The sequence below is a fragment of the Thalassophryne amazonica genome, chromosome 3 (genome assembly GCF_902500255.1).
Source record: "Thalassophryne amazonica chromosome 3, fThaAma1.1, whole genome shotgun sequence".
Lineage (NCBI taxonomy): Eukaryota > Metazoa > Chordata > Actinopteri > Batrachoidiformes > Batrachoididae > Thalassophryne > Thalassophryne amazonica.
The window spans coordinates 90,310,268-90,317,626 of NC_047105.1; positions in this window are offsets into that span (position 1 = coordinate 90,310,268).

Consider the following 7,359-nt stretch of genomic DNA (forward strand, 5'->3'; position numbering starts at 1 on the left):
CCTGTGGTGTGTCCTTATCTGTGGGATTGGCGTTTGGTGTGATCAGCGACGACTTCGCTTCACACTCCAACCAGATAAGTGGTTAGACAGGAGCTGCATCGAGTGTGTGATTGGAGGTGGAGGTTCTCCCTCCTTTACTGAACACTGACTGTGGGATTACTGAGTGTGCGAACTCACACTCATCAGGACTGTCTCTGTTTTCTGCCAGCAGTACCGGGTCTGACTGCTGCCACCTGGGGCGCAGGGCTCTGGCGGCTCCGGTGTTCTTCAGCTCCGTTGGTGGTGGAAGCTGTGTGGATCCGGCTCTTCTCTCGCAGGCGTCTTCTATCGTCGAGCCTGCCCACACGTCACCTGGTGTCTGATTGACAGTCCACATATTGTTATTGTCTGTACGTCGTTGTGCGATCACAACATTAAATTGTTACTTTTGGCTTATCCATTGTCCGTTCATTAACGCCCCCTGTTGTGGGTCCGTGTCACGGACACTTTCACAACAAAGACTCGTGAATTTAGTGTCAATACTTTAAACCGCATTGTTTCATGCGCCTCCTGATGGGTCCTCTTCCACACTCAAAACATCGCTGGCATTTAACCTCCTGGCAAGACACAAAGAATTCGATGCTCCAGGACTGCACTCGGTATCAAATGGAAAGGACCTGCTCCATGTGTTTTAGGCATGTTGCACCCTGGTACCACTTCTTCTCAGTCTGCAGTCACTCTGCGATTGGAAAGTGCAGAAAAAAGTCCAACAACTTCAGTAAATTCCTCAGTTTTATTTGCTGCATGCTCTGGGTCAGCAGGTCCTGCTTCCACATCCTCTATTAAAATACACTCAACAAAAATATAAACGCAACACTTTTGGTTTTGCTCCCATTTTGTATGAGATGAACTCAAAGATCTAAACTTTTTCCACATACACAATATCACCATTTCCCTCAAATATGTTCACAAACCAGTCTAAATCTGTGATAGTGAGCACTTCTCCTTTGCTGAGATAATCCATCCCACCTCACAGGTGTGCCATATCAAGATGCTGATTAGACACCATGATTAGTGCACAGGTGTGCCTTAGACTGCCCACAATAAAAGGCCACTCTGAAAGGTGCAGTTTGTTTTATTGGGGGGGGGATACCAGTCAGTATCTGGTGTGAGCACCATTTGCCTCATGCAGTTGCAACACATCTCCTTCACATAGAGTTGATCAGGTTGTCAGTTGTGGCCTGTGGAATGTGGTCCACTCCTCTCAATGGCTGTGCAAAGTTGCTGGATATGGCAGGAACTGGTACACGCTGTCGTACATGCCAGTCCAGAGCATCCCCAAACATGCTCAATGGGTGACATGTCCGGTGAGTATGCCGGCCATGCAAGAGCTGGACATTTTCAGCTTCCAAGAATTGTGTACAGATCCTTGCAACATGGGGCCGTGCATTATCCTGCTGCAACATGAGGTGATGTTCTTGGATGTATGGCACAACAATGGGCCTCAGGATCTCGTCACGGTATCTCTGTGCATTCAAAATGCCATCAATAAATGCACCTGTGTTCTTCGTCCATAACAGCCGCCTGCCATACCATAACCCCACCGCCACCATGGGCCACTCGATCCACAACATTGACATCAGAAAACTGCTCATCCACACGACGCCACACACGCTGTCTGCCATCTGCCCTGAACAGTGTGAACCGGGATTCATCCATGAAGGAGAACACCTCTCCAACGTGCCAAACGCCAGCGAATGTGAGCATTTGCCCACTCAAGTCAGTACGACGACGAACTGGAGTCAGGTCGAGACCCCGATGAGGACGACGAGCATGCAGATGAGCTTCCCTGAGACGGTTTCTGACAGTTTGTGCAGAAATTCTTTGGTTATGCAAACGATGTTTCAGCAGCTGTCCGAGTGGCTGGTCTCAGACGATCTTGGAGGGGAACATGCTGGATGTGGAGGTCCTGGGCTGGTGTGGTTACACGTGGTCTGTGGTTGTGAGGCTGGTTGGATGTACTGCCAAATTCTCTGAACACGCCTTTGGAGGCGGCTTATGGTAGAGAAATGAAAATTCAATACAGAGCAACAGCTCTGGTTGACATTCCTGCTGTCAGCATGCCAATTGCACGCTCCCTCACAATCTGCGACATCTGTGGCATTGTGCTGTGTGATAAAACTGCACCTTTCAGAGGTGGCCTTTTATTGTGGGCAGTCTAAGGCACACCTGTGCACTAATCATGGTGTCTACTCAGCATCTTGATATGGCACACCTGTGAGGTGGGATGGATTATCTCAGCAAAGGAGAAGTGCTCACTATAACAGATTTAGACTGGTTTTGTGAACAATATTTGAGGGAAATGGTGATATTGTGTATGTGGAAAAAGTTTTAGATCTTTGAGTTCATCTCATACAAAATGGGAGCAAAACCAAAAGTGTTGCGTTTATATTTTTGTTGAGTGTATCTCTCACCAACTCCAGACAGAGTTCACGGAGGTCCTCCATTGTCTCTCACCAGGCAGCTACTTCAGACCAAAGCAATGGATCAGACTAGATTAGCGTTAGCCCCGCCCACTGACTTGATGGCGGAGTTTGACAGATAAAAATTAATTAATGATCACTGATCTCTATATATTACTGGATCGCTCACTGGCCAATATTTTTTAAGCAAACCGGCCACCATATTACCACTCTGATGTTCCTATCCTGAACGCTCTTTTCTATTGATCTTTAATGAGGCGCACGCAACTTTATTCTTTGTAATTTTGTTGTGGATGAACATTTCACCAGTGAGTGTGATTGAAATAGGAAGTAATGAACAATAATTTGAAGAGTTCCTTCCCTTATTCCAGCATATAGGCAAGATAATAATAATAATAAGTGGCTCATTAACACAACATGTGTAGCCACATGTATTTTGTGTTGGACGAACTATTTTAAGACATTTATTTGGTCTACTTGTGCATAGTTTGGATTTTAGGCATTGTTGGTACGAGCTTTATTACTAATGTTAAGTTGAAGCTCATAGAGCTGTGTGTAATACATGCTGTCATTGCAGGGAAAACTAACTCTCCTGTAGCTAGTTAAGTGGTGTTTTATTCTTTTAGTGCAATTATTAAAAAAAAAAAAAATCCACTATTTCTGTGTTATCCATCATGACTTTTGTTATCCATCTTTTGTTCATGATAAGGTACCAATACATACACACACACACACACACACACACACACACACACACACACACACACACACACACACACACATATAAAACATTGCTGATGATTCCGCAACACTTGTGTAAACTTAAAGAATGATCATTTTTAGAATTGAGTATTTGTCTCAGTGAGATATGAGTAAGTGAGAATAGAAGGGAAGAAAGTGTCAAAGTAAGAAAAGCAAGGTTGGGTAGGATTACTTTGAAAGAATACATGTGGATTACATGTATGTATGTACATACATTTGGATTACTTGTAATCTGATTACTTTGGATTACATTTCAAAGTAATCCTACCCAACCCTGAAGAAAAGAAAGAAAGAAAAGAAATCAAATAGCTAATCATGACAGGCATGGATTAGGAGGGATCAATCTTACATTATCCAAAGAACAAAAATAAGTAAATGAGAGAATCAGCTCAGTTATTACTTGAAATTGTTGACATTTTAATAAGCTGTCTATGTGCGGTCTACATAAGTTGGGTGTGGCAAGATGGCCACCAATTTGCTTCAGCGGATTGTACGGAGTGTGTGTGTGTGTGTGGGGGGGGGGGGGATCCAGTAATATACAGAGATCAGTGTTCATGATCACAAGTACCATGAAATAATTAATTAAATAGTGAAATAATTATATATGTTTTGTCCATGAAATAATTAAATAGTAAAATAAGTATTATGTATTTAATTCCAATTTCTAATTAATTAATGGCACATTTAAATAATTATTTAACGATGTATTTATTGATCTAATTTAGGCACTTTTACTCCTCTGATTTAAATTAATTAATGACACATTCAATTAATTAATGACACATTTAAGTAATTATTCTCCAATTTGAATTATTTAACAAGAAATTTAAACAATTATTCTCAATTTAAATTAATTAATGACAATTAATTAATGGCACATTTAATTAATTAATGACACATTCAAGTAATTATTGAATGGCATATTTATTTTTCTAATTGGCACTCTTATTCCTCCATAAACAGTCAAAACTATTCCATTTGTTAATTCTGTGAGCTCAATTAATAATTTGCATCACTTTTTACCAAAATTGTAGCAGCTTTTACTTTTGATCCCTGTACAAACTGAAATTCTATAGAACAATTCTATGCATATAACATATGTTACCCTGTTACAGATAACTAAGCACACATGGTGCAAACTATTCCTTTTTAAAACACTATTGACTAAAACAATAATTTGCAACATTTTTTTATTTTTACCAGCGTTTAGAGCAACTGTAACCTTTGACCCCTGTATAAACTGAAATTGACCTTTGTCACCGTATTTGCTGTTTTTACCCCATAACTGCATATAATTCAGTCATAGATAGTCCGAACTATACCTTTTTGAAATCTGATCAGACAGCATTTTAAAATTTTCACCCTTGTGTTATTCTTCATTGGCCCTACCTGGCCACCTATTAAAAATTCAAATGGCCTATCTGCTTTTTCAAAGAGTAATGTCTAGGGAGTATTTGTGCCAGGTTTGGTGCTTGTGTCACCATTTGAAAGATTGTTTCAGTTATCTGCTGCACTAAGTAGAGTTATTTGGCTCTGTAGGAATTACTTATTTCAGTTTCAGCTGCTCCTAAGTCAGCCAGTAATCATTCCTGGCCTCTGTGCATTGTCCAGAACCATGTAATTGTACACCACTGGGTGGTCCTCCATATATGTGCCCAGCCACGCCTTGAACACATTTACACTTGGTACTGTTTCAGTCTCATCTAGTGCAGCAGATAACAGAACATTTACAGAGTAGTCTTTCAAATGGTGAAACAAGCACCAATTCCACACAAATACTCCACTTGAATTTTCAATAGGCAGCCAGGTACGGGTCAATTGAAGAATTATACAGGGGTCAAAATTAAAAGAATTTCCCGCTTCAAGAACTCTGCCATGAAAGGTGGGCACAGTTTGTAGGACTCAGACTCAAAGTGGAAATTCAAAAGCCTTTACTTGGTTGGCAGGGTTCAGTACACAGACAGCAAACAAAAACCAGTAACAGTGTCCAAAACATGACACGGCAGACATGGTCAAAAAACAGGTAGACGGTTGGTACGCACATGGCAAGACATGAATGAGAAAACATGAACACTGTGGAACAAGGCTGGCATAAAGCACAAACAATCTGACAAAGACAGGAGGGAAATGTGAGGCTTAATACAGGTGGTAATCAGAGGTAATGGGGAAAGAGGTGGAAGAGGAAAGAGCAGGTATGGGGCGAGGCAAGCAGAGGACAACAGGTAAGACACACTCAACACCAAACGCCCCAGATAAAGGACAAGAGAATGCAGGGAACATGAAGCAACCACCAAAAAACAAACAATAAAATCCAAACAAACAAACCCACCAGCCCAACCATAACAGCTCTAATCATATTGAAAAGTTTAAAACTATACCACAATTTTGTTTGATCATAAATATTCCAAAAAAGGTATAGTTTGAGCTATCTATGACTGAATGTTATGGGGTAAAAACAGCAAATATGGGTGGCGACAAAGGTCAATTTCAGTTTGTACAGGGATCAAAAGTTAAAGTTGCTTCAATTTTGGTAAAAAAGTGGTGCAAATTATTGGTTGAGCTAATTAGATTAATAAATGGAGTAGTTTCTGACAGTGTTGAGTGCTTGGTCTGCAAAGTAAAGGTCAAACAATGTCAACATCCATTAGATTCTATGACATGTGACATATGGTACCCCGTAACATGGTAATTAAGCATGACACATGTTGCAAACTATTCCTTTTTAACACCCTATTAACTCAACCAATGATCTGCATCACTTTTACCAAAATTAGAGCAGCTTTAACTTTTGACCCTGTACAAACTTAAATTGACCTTTGTCACCATTCTTGCTGTTTTACCCCATAACTCCAGAACATTCAGTCATAGATAGTCTAAACTATACCTTTTTGGAATCTTTGTGATCAGACAAATACATAATGTGGTATAGTTTTCAATAGGACCTGTGTAATTTTTCAATTGACCCCTACGTGGCTGCCTATTGAAAATTTAAGTGGTCAATCTGTTTTTTCAAATGTCTATGGAGTATGTGTGTCAATTGTGGTGCTTGTTTCCAGAAATGAACAATTGTTACAATTATCTGGTCCACTAATCTGGCAAACTGTTCCACCATGATACAATGTGATTACTAATGAAAAACAGCCTTCTGTTGCACTTAGCTGTTCTCTTTTTTTAGATGTAAGCCGTTTCCTCTTGTCTTGACATTTGTCATCCCATCAGGTGTGCAGTTCTTAGGGCCCCTCACATATAACATGAAAGATGCAGAAACTGGAAAAAAATCCATGAAACAAAATGGGGAACCACGAAACATTCCACCTGCTGTCTGGAGGGGCGCACGTTCAGACAGGCGTGCAGGAAACCTTCGCCACGGTTTTGTGCACGCTCATGTTCGCATGCACGAACACAGTGTGAGCACGTGGAAAGTTGCGCACATAGCAGCAGAGGAAAAAAATTAAAATACACCACAATTTGTAATACTTAATTCCTGTTATAAAGAGCAGCTTTAGCCTCCGCCGAGACATACATTACTGTTGTCTTTTATGTTTTAAATCAATTACCTGATGCGCTCGTCTCATGAAGAGTCGGCTCCCATGTCATGAAGAGCCGGGTTCTCGCGTCGTGAACACATCAGCAGTGATCTGCTGCAAATGTGATCTGTTTTGATTATTACAATGTGGGGTGTCCTGTGGGGTGATTTCCTGCATGGCACGATATTCAGCAGCTTTGCGGTGCGCTGACACGACGGTCAGCTGAAGCAATATTTTTTAATTTATTCCCATCTCTGTCAGCAGACCTTGGCAGACCTCACAGAACAAAAACGCTCACTCTGTTGCTTTTTTCTGTGATTTTAATTTCATGTATGTACAGCCCCATTTCCAACGAAGTTGGGATGTTGTGTAAAATGTAAATAAAAACAGAATACAATGATTTGCAAATCCTCTTCAACCTATATTCAATTGATACACCACAAAGACAAGATATTTAATGTTCAAACTGACAACTTGATTGTTTTTGTGCAAATATTTGCTCATTGTGAAATGATGCCTGCAACCATTTCAAAAAAAAGTTGGGTACGGGGCAACAGAAGAACTGGGAAAGTTGATGAATGCTCAAAGAACAACTAATTCGAAACAGG